This window comes from Toxotes jaculatrix, chromosome 17, assembly GCF_017976425.1.
Source record: "Toxotes jaculatrix isolate fToxJac2 chromosome 17, fToxJac2.pri, whole genome shotgun sequence".
NCBI lineage: Eukaryota > Metazoa > Chordata > Actinopteri > Toxotidae > Toxotes > Toxotes jaculatrix.
In genome coordinates, this window is record NC_054410.1 from 6953198 (window position 1) to 6971750 (window position 18553).

At 41.7% G+C, this 18553-nt stretch overlaps 1 protein-coding gene across 2 annotated transcripts in view; it reads right to left on the reverse strand.

Moving 5' to 3' along the window:
- The window catches only part of ppp2r3a (protein phosphatase 2, regulatory subunit B'', alpha), a 54496-nt gene extending 36368 nt beyond the window's left edge, over positions 1–18128 (reverse strand). The window contains exons 1-2 of one of the 2 annotated variants that reach the window (XM_041060447.1): positions 17925–18128; positions 5597–5667 (exon numbers count right to left, since the gene is read on the reverse strand). The gene's annotated coding sequence lies outside the window, so the exon portion shown is untranslated. The remainder of the gene's footprint in view (positions 1–5596; positions 5668–17924) is intronic. The other variant, XM_041060446.1, reaches the window with a different exon arrangement.
- Positions 18129–18553: the final 425 nt, after the last annotated feature.

Here is an 18553-nt window from a genome sequence, read left to right on the forward strand (position 1 = left end):
AAGTCTGAAGTGACGAGCCCTGCTCAGAGGACATAAGTGTTGTACAGGTGATAATAAAGCTGTTTTAACATCCTGTAGGAGGTAGCCCCCGCCAGGCAGGTCTCTGAAGGCGAAAGAAAGGATTTTTGATTGAATTTGGAATGTGACAAGGAGCTGGTGGGAGCCAAGAAAATCTGCATGGAAATTCATTCTTTTACCTTGGTGAACAGTATATAGAAAAAAAACAACAAAAATTACAATGACCTAAATTCCAGATTATATGTCATGTCACAATGTAGATATTTTATCAGTAGAGTATTATAATTCAGTTTCTACTGACATTATTTAATTCAATTATTTAATGTTCTACTGCTACTCACGCCACTACGTGGCCTAGTGTATTACTTACACATTACAAATCTACTCAAAGAGCTAAAAAGAACAGTGAGGTAAACCTGAAAAGGCAGCATGAACTGGACATCATCATCATCATCACTACTGTGAGTTAATATGAAGAATGAGATGCTTTGCAGTATGTGGCTGTGTAAGGTAGGTCAGAGGAAGGCCAACAGCCTTGTTAGACATGCCTTATCTGGAGTGGGGCAACACACACACATGCACACGCACGCATGCACGCACGTATACACATGCACACACACACAGCTCACAGCTCTCAGCTCTCAGCTCTCAACAAAACTCAAGTCTTCGTCTGTCTCAAATCCCTAATACATTTGGTATGACGACATGTCGTATACTGCTGGGATGTGTCATTGGCTCATATCTCAGAACTTCAGCATGCGTGTGTGTGTGCGTGTGTGTGTCTGTGTGCATATTTCCATAAAAGTTGAGAAGGCAGTAAATGCTATATGTCAAGTAGGCGTGTGGGTGTCTTTCTTCTTACCATTAGCTGCCAGTAAATACTATAAATATAAATGAGAGTGTGTGTGTGTTTCCATATAACATGAGCAGGCAGTGAACACGATGATTCCAAATTTTCCAGTCGGTATTACTGAGCTCCTGGCAGACAGGGAAGGCAGACACACAGTCATCCTTTCTGTGTACTGCCAAGTTTTCACGTCCATGCCTCACATCTGTCTGCTGTTGCACACACATGTATGCAAACACACACACACACACACACATACAGTATGTACTGTACGAAGCATTTGGTCATAAACATAGACACACATTGACACCTACACTCGCATAGTTCGGTGCAAAGAAGGTCTGCGAATCCTACGTGAACCACCCACACAACTGCAAAAATTCAAGAGAGGGCATACTTTTCAAACTGTTCATGGATGAATTAAGTTTAAAAATTTAAATCACATTTGAATACTTGAAAAAAAGGCATCATCTTCACAGTGATTTCCTACTTTCTGAAGATGAATAAAAATAAAAGAGTGCCCAGTAAGGCTCAGTGAGAAGGTTTTTCTCCATTTTCTGTTGCATTAAGATGCACTTGTCTTGCTTCCATCTTATCTATCTAAAAAGCCAACCAGCACCTGCTTACAACAGATGAAACTGGTACCACATAATTAATATTGATACCTGAATATCTCTATACTTATCTCTACAATTTAAGTCCTCAGAAAACAAAGAGCATCAAGTCATAGTTAGTTATTCAATTGTATACTTGCCATTTTGACATAAGTGGCACTTTTACTTCAACAGTCTTGAGGTGTAATTCCCCACTGCTGGAAATGCACACATGCGAACACACACTTCTGATCCCTCAGGATTTTGCGGCTCCAGCAGCAGTGACAGTGTGACTGTTTTGGCCTTTGAAGTCAGGAGTCAGTAAACCTCTGGGAAACTGGCTTCGATCCTCGCCCCGTCTCCTCCCCTCAGTCTGCAACTAAAGAGCAGCTTCCCGAAAAGCCTCATTATAAAGTCAAGAGAGGAGCTTCTGGTTATAATGATCTATTCACAAAGCCTTAGGCCTTTGTGTCAAGCTAAGTCCAGAAAATGTATCTTATTTTGGGAAATACGCACTCATTTCAAGAGCATCAGTCATTCGTCCGAGTCCTTTAAAGCTTCCAATCATCTCAGCTCTCTTTTTCACAGTGACACACTACACTGTTTGGGATTAAGACTCCGGGTTTTAGCAGGGGAGATATTCTAACTTAAAAGAGTGGAATTGGGAAAGTCCATCATGCTTAGAAAGACAGAAAAGAAGGGAGAGAGACTTTGACATTTTGAGGGGGAAAAAAATTCCAGACTGAGTTAAAACACCTTTTCTGTATAGCTAGACACATCCCCGCAAGTTCACATGCTCACTGAAAAACACAAAAATCCTCATGGACAACGGTGCCAGCAACAGATCCACGTGGACGAAAGACAAAGCCAGAGAGAAAAAGAAAGAAAAAAAAGGGAGAACAGAGTAAACATTTGTCATCCCCTCACCTCAAACGGCTGTCTGTGTTCAGAGAATTGCTTCTCTTTTTACCCCTTCTAATTTGCAATCCATCATCATCCCTTTTTCATTATGGCAAAAAGGCAGATTTTGGATTCCTGGAGACAGGCGAAAACAAAGACAGAAGACTTTAAAGGCAGCCCATTACAACATGACTTATGAGAAAACAGTCTCACAGTGCTTTAGTGTGTGATTAATATGCTGTAGGTGTATGTTGCATCCATAGGAGGAGGGGGAAAAGGAGGGCATCCGCAGGGCAACACTGGCGTCCTGAGATGTACGGCCTATATATAAGTCCTGACGCCTGGGGGTAGAGTAGCTTACATTCCCCTGATTCAGCCTAAATGATGGATACCTTAGATACCTTCCCTCACTGTCACAGTCTCTCTCTCTCGCTCTTAACAGCTTGCCTCGCCTCAGGGGGAATCTTAACTCTCAACCCCTGTCCTCACCTCCTTTGCCCCTTTATACCCATGCATGCCAGAAAATGTGCTATTCGATCCCCATATTTTTTTCAGGATGCAAGAGAAACAAACAGATACTCTGGATGTGACTGTTGATTAATGTGGCTCGACAACTGTTTTCCTCACTTCATTTACAAAACCAGCAATTAGTTTTTTTTAAAGATTAATAAGTTGATATTCATCATTTTGACTATAAAATGCAAGAACCAAATAAGGTTTACTACTACTACAATTAACTTTGAACTGGACTCCACTGGTAGATATAAGGAGCCACAAGCCAAAAAAGTTGGGAAACTTTTTTTATATTCAGCTCCTTAACAAAAACATCATGACATGTTGTATACTGATTGTAAACATCCTGCCAGAGAGAGAAGAAGAAGGAGGCAAAAAAAAGGACTCAAGGAAATAAGGAATCAACTGAATAACAAAGTACCAAAATATTCCCTGGGCGAATGAAAGGGCAGATGACGGAGGCATGACGGAGGAGGGAGAGTTACAGTCTATTTGTTGTGTTTTTCTTGGCTCTGATTAATGTCTGTGAACTGCAGCGTCCTTGTGTTTTGATGCACTTACATATGTGTCCTCATACATACAGTATCTAATCCTCAGGGCATGAGAACATTAGCTCTGCTGAACACACGTGAGGCGTGTGCCTACATGAAAACACAAAGCTATTTTTTTTAAGTTTCCAGAACCATGACATTATGATAATACCAAGTTTTCACCCGCTAGTAAAGTTATGTGATGATCCTGTGTGTGTGTGTATCTGCTTGTGAGCACAAGCAGGAACTTTTTCTGGTGTGTAACTCTGTGTGTGTTTTGGCCTGAGAACTGTGGGAGTGCATTTATCAACAACAACAACATAGTCCCAGCCGTCCCCCAGGACCTGAACGCTAAAAGCCACTCTGGTTCCCATGAGTGCTCGGCCCACGCAGCCTGACACTGGATTGTGTTGGTTTCTATTGTGAAACTCTATACAATGTTGCTACAAATAAACCAGTAAATCACTGCTTAATCACAACGTTACCATGATGAAATTACAGTGTAATTACACACATAGACCACATCAATGTAGTCAACACGTAGTTCTACGTTTCCGAGATGAATGCTTTAAAACTCAGCCTTTAATCAGGATGCAATCAAAAAGTACAGACTGGGAACGCCAGGGCATAGGATTGTATTATTATTCCGATACTAGCTAATTTTACCTTGTAGTATGTCCTCCTTCTACACTCAGTTCTAAACATAACTTTACAATCTATTTTTAAAGAATTCTCATGGAGTTATGAGTCTAAAATCTCAACAGAAAGGTATTTTCCTTTCTATGTCTTACAAAAATATATTGAGTTGACTGTGCATGTGTGCAGTTCAAAGGGAGGAGTACCGGAAAACATCAGTCATCAGTAATCGAGCATGCACACCCTTAAAATATCTAAGATCTAAACTCCTTATGAAAAAAGAGAAAAAATAGTGACTTCATGGTGGAGTGACATGGGAAAATATCAGGGAAAGTCAGAAATAAAGAACCAAACAAAATCAAAAGAAACAGAGAACAGAGCCTCATGAGCAAAAAAAAAAAAAAAAGTACACATGAAATTCCTGCATTCCAGATAATCAAGATTTATCCATGTTTGATCAAGAAGAGATTGACTCTCATGCTGTTATACTGTTCATAAATAAATCAAGCAACTTTAACACATCACCTTAGGTTATTTTTTACATTTTTTTAGAGGGAACAACTGACTGAGAAAATATCTGACAGATAATCAATGACAAAAATAATCATTAGTTGCATACTCTCATAAATTCATACTCAATGCTTCCTCTAAAGCGCTCAGTGTTGGAAGACATAATCACACTTGTTTCTGTACAAAAAATGTATTCCACGGTTCACTTTAAGCTAATATGAGGAAGATAAATCAAGTGGGTATCTTTCAAAGTTGCAGTCTTTTTAGAACAACACTCCCTTTTTGTGTAACTATCCCATGACTCACCAAGCAAGCACTGCCTGTAAATACGAAGCAATTTTCAAAACTCTCAATTGTTCAATAACGCTGTAATTATAATACTGGGCAGATTACATTCTGTACTATCTGTTCACTGTAGAAAGTGTGACGCTGGCTGATACCAGACTGAAGAGTGATCAGTCTGGATTTAGCTTCTGAAGCCCACATCATGCAACCGTGGAAAAAAAAAAAAAAATGAACAATGCCCAGAAAGCAAAAATGAAAGAAAGATGGAAAGAAAAGAAGAAAAAGAGAGTGAAAATAAAGGCTCAGTAGATTCAGTGTGCAGGTGATGTGGCCACAGCTGCAGCCGTACAACAAGCTGTCTTTGATTCACTGCAGTTCAAACACATAGCAGGAGAATCACCTCACTGATGAAAGAGCGCCAATGATATCAAACTACCACATCTCAGCTCTCCCAGGCACCTCTCCCTGGGTTACCGACACACTAACACACATGTACACACACAATCACAATCACACAATAAAATACTAAGGGCTCTCAAAGGAGAAGAATCTCCAGAGTCATGGTGAGGGCATGAAGATATTTATACCACCGTTATAATGACATGGATGCAGGTATGTGCAGCAGTGTGTAAGTGCCCTTATGTATATGGACAAATATTTTACACACACACACACACGCACATACACACAAATCTAGTCATTCCATTTGGATCAAAGACAGTGGCTCTAATGTCTCTGTTGCTTACCCCCTCAGGGGCCTGTACCTGGACAGATGAGAAGTCAGAAGAAGATGATATGGGGGGGAAAGAGAGGAAGAAAGTGCCGTCAGGGGTGCCTATCAGAAGATAGATGAAGGAGATACAGAAGACAGAAAGAAAGAGGAGGGGAGGAAGAGAAGAACAAGGGAAAGCTGAAAACCTGTCTCCTGAAAACCCGTCTCCTCTGGTGGTGCAGTTCACAAACTGAGTGAAAGTGGCTTCGTCCAGTTGAAGTCCCCAGAGATCGTGAACAAAACACTGGGGTGCAGAGTTTGGAGTCTCGCAGTAACAGAGTGGATGACGTTGCTGGGTTAGGGGAGGGTATTGTGACCAGGGTGGCACCGTCTGTTGTTGATTTTTTTTCTTTTCACTCTCAGATTAATTCCCGTCCACCAAAATCATCTGAAAGCCGTGGATGGAAGTGATGGGATCCTGGGTATCTTTGAAAAACATATCACAACAATCACGAAAGTCCCTCCAATTCCAAAATAAGGCCGCTAACTCGTCCATCTTATTGTCCAGTGATCCCACATTGCCCATGATGACAGAAGGGAGTTACAGCTTACAGGTGCCCTTCTCCATCAGTCCCTGTTGTCTGGACCCAGCTCTCTTCCCTCGTCACTTAGCTCTTCCTCTGGATTTCTGTCGGGGATGTCCATTGTTGTGGTTGCCATGCTTCAGCACGATCAGCGTCTCTGGTCTATAAACAAAGTGACCGTGGAGTTGCTGTGCAGTGATGGCGTAGCTGAATGACAATATTCAAAAAGGTAGCTAAGTGAAAACAGTAATTCCACAGTGGAAAAAAAAAAAGACTAGCACACACCTGACCAGACCAGAACTCTCCGTACTAGCATGTTTAGGGAGGGTGCAGCTTGAATAAGTTACTGGTAAAAATTTAAACAAATATGACAAAAGAAAATAGCTAAAACGTTGGAGGGAAAAAATAGCTGGAGAGAGAGACGCAATTTTTCCATTCAACTGTCAAGGGAATTTTGAGTAAATGTACAAAATGTCACAAAAAAATGCCTAAAATGCCTCGTTCCCAACAGCTGGGCTAAAGCGAACAAAAAGGCTTCCTGGAAAAAGAAAAAGAAAAACAAAATCAAAAGGAAAATGGAAAGAGACAAGATGTTATTGTCTCATATTTCATCCTTTAATCCAAAAAGGATCAAAAATCAAAGAACTGCAGTTAAATATTAGAATGCCAGTGTACATACAGATATCTATACAGCCAGAAAAGACAGGTATGACATTTCTGGGAAGTATTTTTTTAAAGAGTCAGACAACATTTTAAGGCATTTTGGGCTCCTCTACAATGGAGCTCAACCACGCGACCAATCATGCCGGACCCATGTAATTTTTAAATTAAATCCTCTTAAAAATCGGAAAAATGCTTTGCATGATTGGACAAGATTTTGTCTAAATTGTAGCCTTGCTTTAAGTCAGTAGAGACAGGAAAATGTCTCTGATGTCTCTCCAACACGTCTTCTTCAGAAGAGAAAAAACAGGAAAAAAAGGAGGATTTATTCAGTCTCAGCTCTTAGCACAACTCCACTCTAACTGCCAGTTGAAGTTACTCTCATCTGTCTGGTGTCTGTGCATGTCTGTCCTACAGCGGGGATCCAGCACTGTCTGTAACCATGGAAACCACAAGGATGTAACGTTGACAGTTATAGGAAGTGATAGCATATTATAAAGATGCCACACACAACCCACACTCACACACACACACAGAAAATCGTCTTCGCGTGATCAAAGTAAGGCAAAAGTCACACAACTTGTGTCCTCGGGACTCTGCTGAGACCTTACCACTTTCTTCTGTTGTTGTAAAAAGGCTTTAAAACTTTCTCTTTTTTTTTGGAAAGTGAGCAGCACACACTTGCTTCTTGCAGAGCCCTGCTTCACATTTACACACCTACCGAGCCTGCTGCTGTTGGCAAAGCAAGAACTCCACAAGAGTTGCTCAAGTTCAACATGTTGCTCAAGGGCAACCTGACCTGTTTACTTTATGTCTATTTACTTTGCTTGCCCAGGCTTCTCCTGCCTTTCTCAAACCAGCAGTCCTCCAGTTATGAGCCAACACCACTGGCTACAGGCACCCAACATTAAAACCTCCTCCCTCGAACTCCAGGCTATAAAAACAAACCACTGAGGCCTCCTATGTGAACTAGCAAACATACCATATACGTATCTTACATGAGGTTCACAAAGTTAACGATCTAATCTTACCTTTCTATCCATCATTCCAAACTACCTCATAAAGTAGAAATGCTGTGAAAGTTGGGTGCTGTACTTAACAAATACACAGACATGAGGAGTGAAACCCAAATCAGTACAAGCCTGTGTGGAGATAAATGGATAAATTGAATTAGGTCCACTTGGTTGAGCAGAGGACAGATCAAGGGGGAAACAAAGGCAGTGAAGAGAAACACAGAGGGTGACACAGAAAGAAAGAAAACAAGGCAGACTGCTGACTTCTGACCTACAAAGAAAGCAGCCTTGTCTCTTATAAATTAAGGTTAGATCTCACAAAACTGTTTTTCCAGTTACATTACTGTGGCATTGGCTGGATTATGTTCAGAGGCTACTTTGTGAATGAACCGTGCTACCTTTATTCACCTGAGTTGCATGGAGTTGGTTGTGCTGGATGGTGGGCGAACAAAGAGCAGGACTTAGCTAATGAACACGTCATGTCTCATGTTTACCAACACCACAATGGCTCCCTGATTTTAACAAAGTGCTGTGAGCATGTGAGCATGTATTTCTGGATTTGATCTTTTGCCTTTTGCGATCGTAATCGTCAACATTCATTGGGTTAACAGTAAACGCAATTTGGCCAGCGTCACAAATCAGTTGTATATAATTTCTAGGACACAACAGCAGCTCCAACAAATGACGGATTACAGCCTTTAGAATTGCTCTCCTTTGAAAGAGCTGCAAACACACACACACACACACACAGAAAAGCATGCATGTCATGTCAAATATTTCCTAACTATCATAAAATTCACCAAATGAGCATCTACAAGAGAAAAATACAGAGCAGATCCGCTTGGCGAGGAAGGTTTTGGATGGAATTATCTCTGGTTTATGGCAAATTCAGTTGCACTGAACTCCACTGTGCTGTAGAGCAGTTTTACACACACACACACACGCATGCACATACACACAAACACAAACACACACACACACAAACAGCCACTAGTGGTCAGACTGGCAGGCAGGAGGGAAGCTTGAGTGTGCTGGGATCTGACCGGTTCACCATATACTGGCTGCCCACCAACCCACCACACACTCACACACACACACACACACACAAAAACACACCACCACACTGTCCAACCACAGTTTCTAAGAGTGTGTGTGTGAGTGCATACATGCATGTCTATGTGCGTCTTTGCATACTTGCACATGTGCGTGTGCACACGAGTATCCATGTGAGTTCGGCCTTGTTTTTGAGAGTGCACCACAGGCCTCCGTGTCCATATACACTCTGTGTCTCTGTGCGAGCGATTGTGTTACAGTGTCCTCCAAATGTGTATGGATGGGAGTGGGGAGTTAAAGACACAATATAAACACTGTAGGGACTCCCTTGGCTTGTGTTTACTGACCGAGATAAAGGCTGTCATTCCTCTCTCACCACCAACCTACTTCCTCCTCCGTTCAACCAGAAAGAGGGAGAGATGCACTTAAGCCTTGGCACTGTCAGAACGATCTTATCTTGCCAATAAAGCTTCTTGAATGGATTTAGATTAAACCGACTGAGGGAAGGAAAAAAAAACAAGACAAGGGCAAACTGGTGCAATGGGGTCATTTCACCCCCTCTGAGAGACACTGCTGCCCTCCACCTCTCCTCGTCGTCTTCTTCTTCTCCTCCCACATCACATGTTAATGTACTTACAGCTCTGCAAAACCTTCACTCTGCCCCGAGACGCTGGCTGGCATAACAAACAGGAGCAAAGCCTGAAATAGTCTCTCCCCCTATTTGCCGTGTTGCACTGGAGGTATTTCCGTGGTAGAGCGAATTCCCAACGTTGGATCAAATAATTTACCCACATCTCTGTCTTTCTACTTCCCTCTCTCTGTGAGTTTTGCTGGATTACTGTCAGTCTCTCTGTGACGCCTTTCTTTCATGTCTCCTCACTCCTCCCTCTTGCTCTATCTCGTCATTTCTCCATCTGTGGTAGGCAGTGAGACGCATGGTCTACCCACACTGACCGATAAAAAGCAGCCCTTTGCCTCTGTCATTTAGTCAGTCTGTCTGCTATATAGCTCAGGATGTTGCAGGGCCAGGACATCCCACTGCACAGACCATCTACTCATGATGTTACAGGTTTGGATTCGTCTCATGACCTTTCTTGAAAGTCATCATCCCCCTCGCTTGTATCTTTCTAATCTCTCACTTCTGTTTTTCAGTCGTTTTACCCAAGGGGTTATTTGCTCACATTTACACCTTGAAGAACCGCAACCACAATCTGACTCTATAAACTCAGAAATGCTATTAAACGCATCTTAATGTGGCACAGGCTTCATCTGCTTCCACGGCAAGAAAACACAAGAGAAGAGAGAAGTAATGAAAAGAGCAGGAGGAGTACAAGGAGCATAAAAAGCAGCAATAAAATATTTTTAGCTTCAGACCCATTCATGTCTCAAACCAGGGCCAGGAAGAACCACACCACCATGACTATGAATGGTACTGTTAGTTAGTTAGTTCCTTCTTTCCCTTTCTTTCATTCTTTCCCTTTTTCTCTCTCTGTCTCTCTTGGCAAGTGCCCTGCCACTGGAGGAATGCCTGCTTCAGATTCATATGTGTGTGTGTGTGAGTCTGGACAAAGAGAGCCAGTGTGGACAACAGAACACAATCAGCCACTCAATGGATAGCTATTAACTCATCGCACACAAATGCACACAAACACACACACAAATTCCAGAGTTCACGGACGAGAAGCAGTGACATTCAGACCCGACCAACCAACCAGCGCGCTTTACCGCAGCCACAACGGAGCCAGTCAATGAGCAGCAGAGGACGATGGGAGATCTGTGAATCAAAGTGTTTGGCGGCTCCTCATACGTGTCTCACTAATCTTCACCCTCTCGCCCTCCTCCTCCCCCTCTTTTCATTCTCTCCTTCCTCTTTTTTTTCCCAGGGTGGATCTCTCAGTGGTTAAAGGTGGTTAGAAGGAGGCCATCAGGCACAGTCCACCTCCCACACACTCATGTATGAATCACCCCATTGTGGGCAGGGTTCGATTCCGAACACTGGCGCTTTCGAGACTCATGTGTGCATGGGCCTTTATTTTGACAACCACATGAAACTACATGAAAGACTAGACAATGTTTCAGCATCACTGTTTATCACTCAAGATTATCTCTCAAATTCACATCTCAGAGCAGTAATGAATGTGAAATATTATCTATATCAGGGCCTCATTTCTGGAAACTCAACTTCTTACAACATAAGATATCTGTTTTCTGTTAAACATGTACATTCATATACAAGATCAAATTTAAAAGTGAACATCTTCCCGATAATTTCATGTCTTCTTTTCAAATTCATTCTCAGATTTATTCCTACTTAATCAGTTATGTAATCTTAATCTCCCCAAACATCTTACACACAGAGGTCAGTTTTCAATCAGATACAGGGGTCCTCATTTAAGGACGCCTCTTTTTTCACTTGGTTAAAATTACATCTTCCTTAAAAGTCCTACAAAGCATACTTTTAAAAGTCTCACTTCAGTTTTATAATATTGTTTTTGAATGTATTTTCAGGAGTGTGAATCTGTTTTTACTTGATGTAGTTGGAGGTAAGCAAATGAATAAGCTCTTTTCTGCAGATAAACAAAACTCAAACTGTCTGATCATCTTACTCATGTTTCTTGCATTCTAAGATTTCAGAGATGACTTTGATGAGTATGTTATCAGAACTGATAAACTAAATATAGACAAAGACATAGATAACTAAGAGAGCCAAGTTGTAATAAAATGGAATTACTCTTTAACTATGACTTTGGACGTTGTTCCAGTGAGATATACAGAAACACTTGCCTCAATGGGATGAGCATGATTTGAACTTTTTACATGGTTCTGAATATTTAATTAAATGTCACAACATATCAATATGAAGGACAGGCTATGCTAATTACAGCTAATTACAGTTCTAACTGCAGTATTCACCCTTTGGGCTACCACCAGAACTGTCAAGAAGTCAACCTAATACAACCTTTTCCTCTGAGATGGTATCCCACTTTATGGTTTGCCACAAACCACAACATGCAAAAACAGCAGGTGAACCTCTTACAACTTTACCTTGAAGTATCTCCCCACTCCCTATCTTTGATTTCCTCTATTTTGATTTCTCTGAGTCACTCTCTATTTCAAAAATCAGAGGGAGCATGAAAAAATAGCAGACTGTCTGCCTCCCAAAAACAAAGCTCAGTTTGAGGTAGCTCTTGTCGATGCTATGTTAACTTTCATACCTTTCTCTATTGCAAAATGAGATTTGTGATATGAAGGTTACCAGTATGAGTAAAGAAAAAGAGAGTTGGTAAGAAATCAAATGGAAAAGTTAGAAAACAATTTTGTCTAGACAGGAGCACCTGACGCAAAAGGCCATGATGAACAAGCAGAGCATGTAACCTCGGCTTATTGAGACACAGCTCTCTGTGTGTCCACCCCCCTCCCAAACACACACACCCACTTCTCACTATCACACTCACACTTTCCCTGTCACGTCTTCATTTTTAGCAGCCGGCAGTGTTACACGGAATATGAGATGACCACCCACACACATACACTCAAACACATACGCATATGCTGCTGGGAAATGTGAATGACTGTGTCACTAAAAGTGCCATGAAGACGGTCAATACAATAGTGCCTTGTGCTGCAGTGATGAGTAACTCACAGCTTTTGTGTGTCTATGCGTGTGTGCGTGTGAGCTCATGGGTGTGTGTGTGTGTGTGTGTGTGCTCTTGCACACACAACACATGTGGGTGCAGAGAACTACGTTAAATCACACTCTGAATCAATTAGAAAGCATAAATGTGAAAAGTCTTACAGCAGCCGGTGGCCTGGTACACAGTTTAATGCTTGATTACAGACACACCACACCCATACACCAGCAGACACACACACAGACACAGACAGACAGCAAGACGCAAACGCACACACAGCGTTAGGGTGTGGGTATGATATAACTCATCATTACACATGAAAGTAAGCCAAAAATGAAACTTAATTAAAAATTTGGATTCGATTGGATTCTGCGTGTCTTCTCTTTCATGTTCATCTTCATACGTTATGTTCATATTTTCCTGTTTGTCTTTTCATCATCCCCTTTGCATAAGACACACACATGCACACAAAACGTTTATTTACAAACAGTAGCTGTCTGACAGAGTTAAACACAGAATGAGGGAGTTGTCCCGACTTAACCAAAGAGGTGTGTGTCTGTCCATTTCAGTTCAAACACAGTTTCCACCTCTATTACATAACTCTCTTATTGACTGAGCTCCAATCGTATATTATCTTGCATGTCTGTGCTGGTGTTGCATTGACAGATTCATGACCTCTGTTTCTGCTGAATTTATGTAACTTGGTATTTTTCTTGCATTTTTACTCCCTGGGCTGCTTACCATTATTTTTACTTTCACTTTAATGTTTCACTGCAATGTTTCTCTATAGACAGGGGTCAATAAAGACAGATAAACACTGGCTAACCAAAGACTAAATTGTCAATGATGGCAACAAAGGCTGCTGAATTTATAAAGGCTGAAAGAAAGAACAGAACAGCACATCCTGCTGTGCCTATATGCCTAATAGTACATTCTGTGATTTTTTACAATGTCCAACAGCAACCACAGATTTCCTCCAAACTTGCTGTTAAATGTTTTGGACCCCACAAAGCACTGCACCGCTACAAGGCTGGGAAACGTGCAAGTGACAGATTTAAAAACAGAATGGTCCACGATCATAAGACCTATCCCGCCTGGTACACACCCTGGTCTTTCACACTCCACACCTCATGTTCACAACAGAGGCTTTCTGTTATAAATTTGTAATCTCTAAGCTCAAGCTCAGTGCTTTTTATTTTCTCAGCCTTTTGAAAGGCAGAGAAGACAGTAACAGTCCTACAGAGGAAGGAGTAGTACTCATTACGATGAGTAATCTGAACTTCATATGCAAAATTGGTGGAATGCCGCTTTCGTTTTAATGGACTATTAAAAACACCTCTGTGTGTGCATTTTTTCAGAATTAGCATTTGGAGTCTCAAAAAATCTAAACAATTAGCAGTGATAAATTTGGAGTTTTAATGGCAACACAAAAGCTGCAGAGTGCACTTTTAATATACTAAATAACAACAAACCTCCTTCCTGAATACCTGCTCCAAGAGATTCCAGGAAATTAGTCAAGCCAAGTCAATTTTCTTTATATAGCCCAAAATTACAAATCTAAATTTGCTTCAAAGAGCTCTGCTGCCTGTACAATATACCACACCCTCTCTGTGCTGAAACCCTCAGTTTGGATAAGAAAAAGACTCCAAAAAAACAAACAATTCAACAGGAAGAAAAAAAGGCTGGAAAAGCAACAGTGAACAGACCCTCTTTCAGGACATCTAAATAAAAAAAAAAAAGAATAATAAACTGATTTTCTAATCAAATATCATATACCTCTATTGTCTTTGTCAAATTAGACAATCTAAATAAATAGAGAATGGAAATCTAAAAATAATTTGTTACTTGTTGCTTTTGCTTTGGCAACAAAATGCCAAAAACAGATATGAATCGAACTGACATGAACAGGAATGAAACAGGACATTGCGAGTCCATGATTTGTGACTCAGCCCACTGATTCAACCTACATCTGTCTGCACTGAACCACCACAAACCGCAGTCATTACTCCATTATATCAGGACACTCCCAATGTATTCCAATGAGACATTGTTGCTAGGGCACTTCCTGTCCTTCTCCACCTATGTGAGAAATGGATAAAGCCCAGATTAATATCACACATGCATGCACACCCATACGCACGCATCTACAAAGTTGCCCAAACACACACGCAAAGCTTGGGAACAACAAGCACCTGTGAAAAGACGCACATCTGTGAGGGACCGCAAGAAACCATGGCTCACATGAACACTGTTCCAAAACGGACGCAGACTCTGTCGCCCATCCGCCCACCAATCCACCCACAAACCTTCCATTCGAGCCGGGAAGCAACAGACCGAGTAGCTGATCAGTCAACTTATCTGGAAGTTTAAAAAAATAAAACATAAAACAACCTCCCGCGCAATGTGTGGATGAAAGGAAAGGGAGACAAGAGCGGAGAAACTGAGTCTGCGAAAAGCAGAGTAATGGTGTAAAAAAGGGGAAAACAAAGGCTGCAGTTATTAAAATGTTCTGTCATGTAAATGGATTAAATTGATAACAGAGGCCCTTTAAAATGGATAATGACAGGAAAAGGCAGCATCTTTTGATATACTGTCATCATTTGGCTCAGATAAGATGATAAGTGCTGAAACCCCTTGGATATATTATATAAGAGGAAGCCACAACTAGTGCTGATCACTGGAGGAAGGATGTAAAATGCATGGCCTCTCTCTCTCTCTCCCCCCTGAAGTGTGAATTTACTAATTTTCCCCCTGTGGGTTGAGACTCATGGATAAGTTTACACGCCGAGTAGTTGTCTGGCCCCAAGCTAGTTTAACATCATGTTTCACACCAGACCATCCAATGGATGAGGAATAAAACATGCTGGTTTGTGTGTTGTCCACATGCATACACTACACATTCACACCTTCAAATGCGCGTCCTCTTCCTCTCTTACCTCCTCTTTAACACATACATCAGCTGAGACTGAGGGGAAGGTGAAAAACATACACACGCCAACTCAATTTCTACCATCTGTCCATTATTACAGGCCTGAGAAGAAGTCTGTCTAGGGTGGCAACTAATGACTCTTTTCAATATCAATTAATCTCTCAAGTATTTTTTCAGTTAATTATATTCCAAGTTAGCATGTTGAAAGATATTCGATTTAGGGCTGCTAGTGATGCACAAAAAATTATTTTGTGCATCACTACCATTCACAATTGTACAAAACACTGAACAGCAGCAAATCTGATGCTGTTGGTATTTTTTGCCCTTTAATTGACTTAAACCAGTCAATGATTATCATAATTGTTGTCATTTAATTTTCTGTCAATCAGCTAATATTTTCTGTCATTGCTTGTTTTAATTATTACAGTGGTGGTGGTGTCTGTAGGTGAGTGTGTCCATGTGTGTTAGGACGTTCTGTGGTGGTAGGATGTTGATGCTGTCCCTCACACACATACACACACACACACAAACTTCCACACAGCCCACAGATCATGCAGTACAGTCTTTGTAGCCTTCCAAGAGTCACTGTGTCCAGCCAGGCTCGAGTTACGGCAGACAAAATCCCCTCACTCCTTCCCACACACACACATGCACACAAACACACACACACTTTCAAGTATCCATCATTTTTTAGACACATCCACTGAACAGGCCAGGGAGCAACAAGAGCACACTGGTTTGCTGCTCTTCTAACGCATCCTGTCTGACTCATTCCTGTCACTCCCCACTGTCAGTAAGAGCAGATAAAGAATGGACATACAAGAGAAAGACTCTCTGTCAAATCCCAGGTTTGTCTGCACTGCCAAAGTGTCCTTAAGCAAAACATCCGGACATCCAGCTTCTGTGATAATGCTGTGAGACAGTTTCACCCTCGGTGCTCGGAAGAATAGAGGAATTTCCACCCCTGGATATTTGAAAAAATTACATATAACAAAAATAAAACAATCAAAGGCGATGTGCAGAGACTAATGGACTAAGCTGTTCAGCATCAACAACAGCCTGAATCACAATCTGACAGACACCTGTAGAACTGTCAAAACCCAGCTCCAGAAGCAGAAAATACAGAGGCACCTGCAAATTCACAGACACGGGCTTAACTGGACGGCACTGAAATCAAAATGATGAAAACAGATTCATGTAAAACAGACTTATGTTGGTGTCGGCATCAAAGACGACGAGCACAACCACACAGTTGCCACAGTTCGTCTATTTGTGGAGCTTTGAAATAAAGCAGATTTCAGGGCTACAGCTGCCTTTATACAGCATAAAATCAGAGTACTGAGGTTATAATGGGTCATCATTAAAAGAAAAGACATTAAGCTAACTGAAGACATCGCTCAAAGTGTGTAGGTGTGCGTGTGTGTTTGTGTGTGCATGTGTGCTACATCTATTCTAGGAGAATTCCAGAGGGGAGACCCTGTGACTGACCCCCACCTCACAGGATCTGACAGGATATCACCAACCGACATACACACAAACACACCTACACACACACACACACACAGGCCTATAGGCTACGTGCACATACACACAGAAACAAACATATAATGAGAGTGTAGAAGGACACACACACACTTAGACAGGCGACACACTGCAGTGACAAACTACCAGCAACGCAACGGTGTGTATGTCAGCAAGATACGTTTTTTTTTCTCGTTAGTTGTGTTTTAAATTTTTAAAGCATCTCTTTGCCTTGTGTGAACAATTCTGAATTTCGTTTGTGTTTAAAAGCTGCAACAGGAGTAATCTCATATTGCTTTATTCAGTGCATTGGCTACAGGAACTAAACTGTGTGAAGTCAGATATCAGGCTCTTAGGTAGATAGGTCACTGGTTTGCAAGTTACACCCAAAAAGTGCACTGCAAAAAATGTACATCAAAAAAAAATTGATTTTGGTGAGAAAATTGTGCTTTCTGAGCTTTGCATGGAAACAAAAATTCCCTTCATGGACTTCTACAGCATTCATTGTCTGTAGCTTCAATCTAGTCCAAACAAAATTTAAAAAATTGCAGTTATAGTAAGGAGCTGAGACAAAATGAAAGTTACCTGATCATACCTCCAGCCTGAGGAAACTAATAATAAGATTTCACTCCCATGAGAAGGTTATTTTTTGCAGTGGGCAGACTGCCCCCTTCAATGATCTGCCTCAATCTCCGCGTCCAATCTCCAAACTTCCTTTGACACAACAGGAGGATCCCCCCCCCCACCCCCAGCACCACCACCACCACCACCCATAATGTGAATGAGTTAGCGCGCACACATGCACGCACCGTTACGCGCGCGCAAACAGAAATACTTCAATAAACACGCCCTAGTTATCAAAAAGCCCGCAGCTGACCGAACAGACGATATCACTGCAACCCACGAGACAGCGGGGGAAACCGTAAACACACGGTAAAGTTTCTAAACACAGAGCAGAGAAAACACTAATTTTGACACCATCTCTTACCTTATTCCTCCACCCCCCCTTCACTCCCTCCTTCAGCCGCTTCCAAACTCAAAGTCACGACGAGGCTCGCCGCAGACTGCGAAATCAAACAGCCGCTTTTCGGTAACCGGGGAACAGCAGAGAGAGCGAGTACGGACGTTTGCTCCAACATGCAGCTACTCCGCGTGTATGTGTGTGCGAGTCTGTGGGAATACGTGTGTGCGCGCGTATGTGTGTGTGTCTGTCTGTGACAGCTCATGGAGAGAATGAGCAGAGAGAGGAGAACCGGGGAACTTAGGGGGGAGTTCCCGTTAACAGAGCGGCGGGGCGGGGGCTCGAGTAGAGTGACAGGCAGATTAGTTTTTAGGTTCACGGCTCATTTCTGTAGTACACACTGCTACCACAGGTGAAAAGTAACTAGTACATTTATCCAAGTATTGTATATGCACTATGCGCTGTATTGTTGTTACTTTACACAGTGTACTGCTGTTTCCATTTCTTCACTTTATAGGTAAACTGTGGGGTAAATGCATCTCTACCACATTTATCAGATAGATAATAGATTGTTGCCTACTTACTAAACATATAGGCCCATGATATTTCTATAAATTAAGGCTGCAACTAATGATTATTGGTTGCAGCCTTAGTTG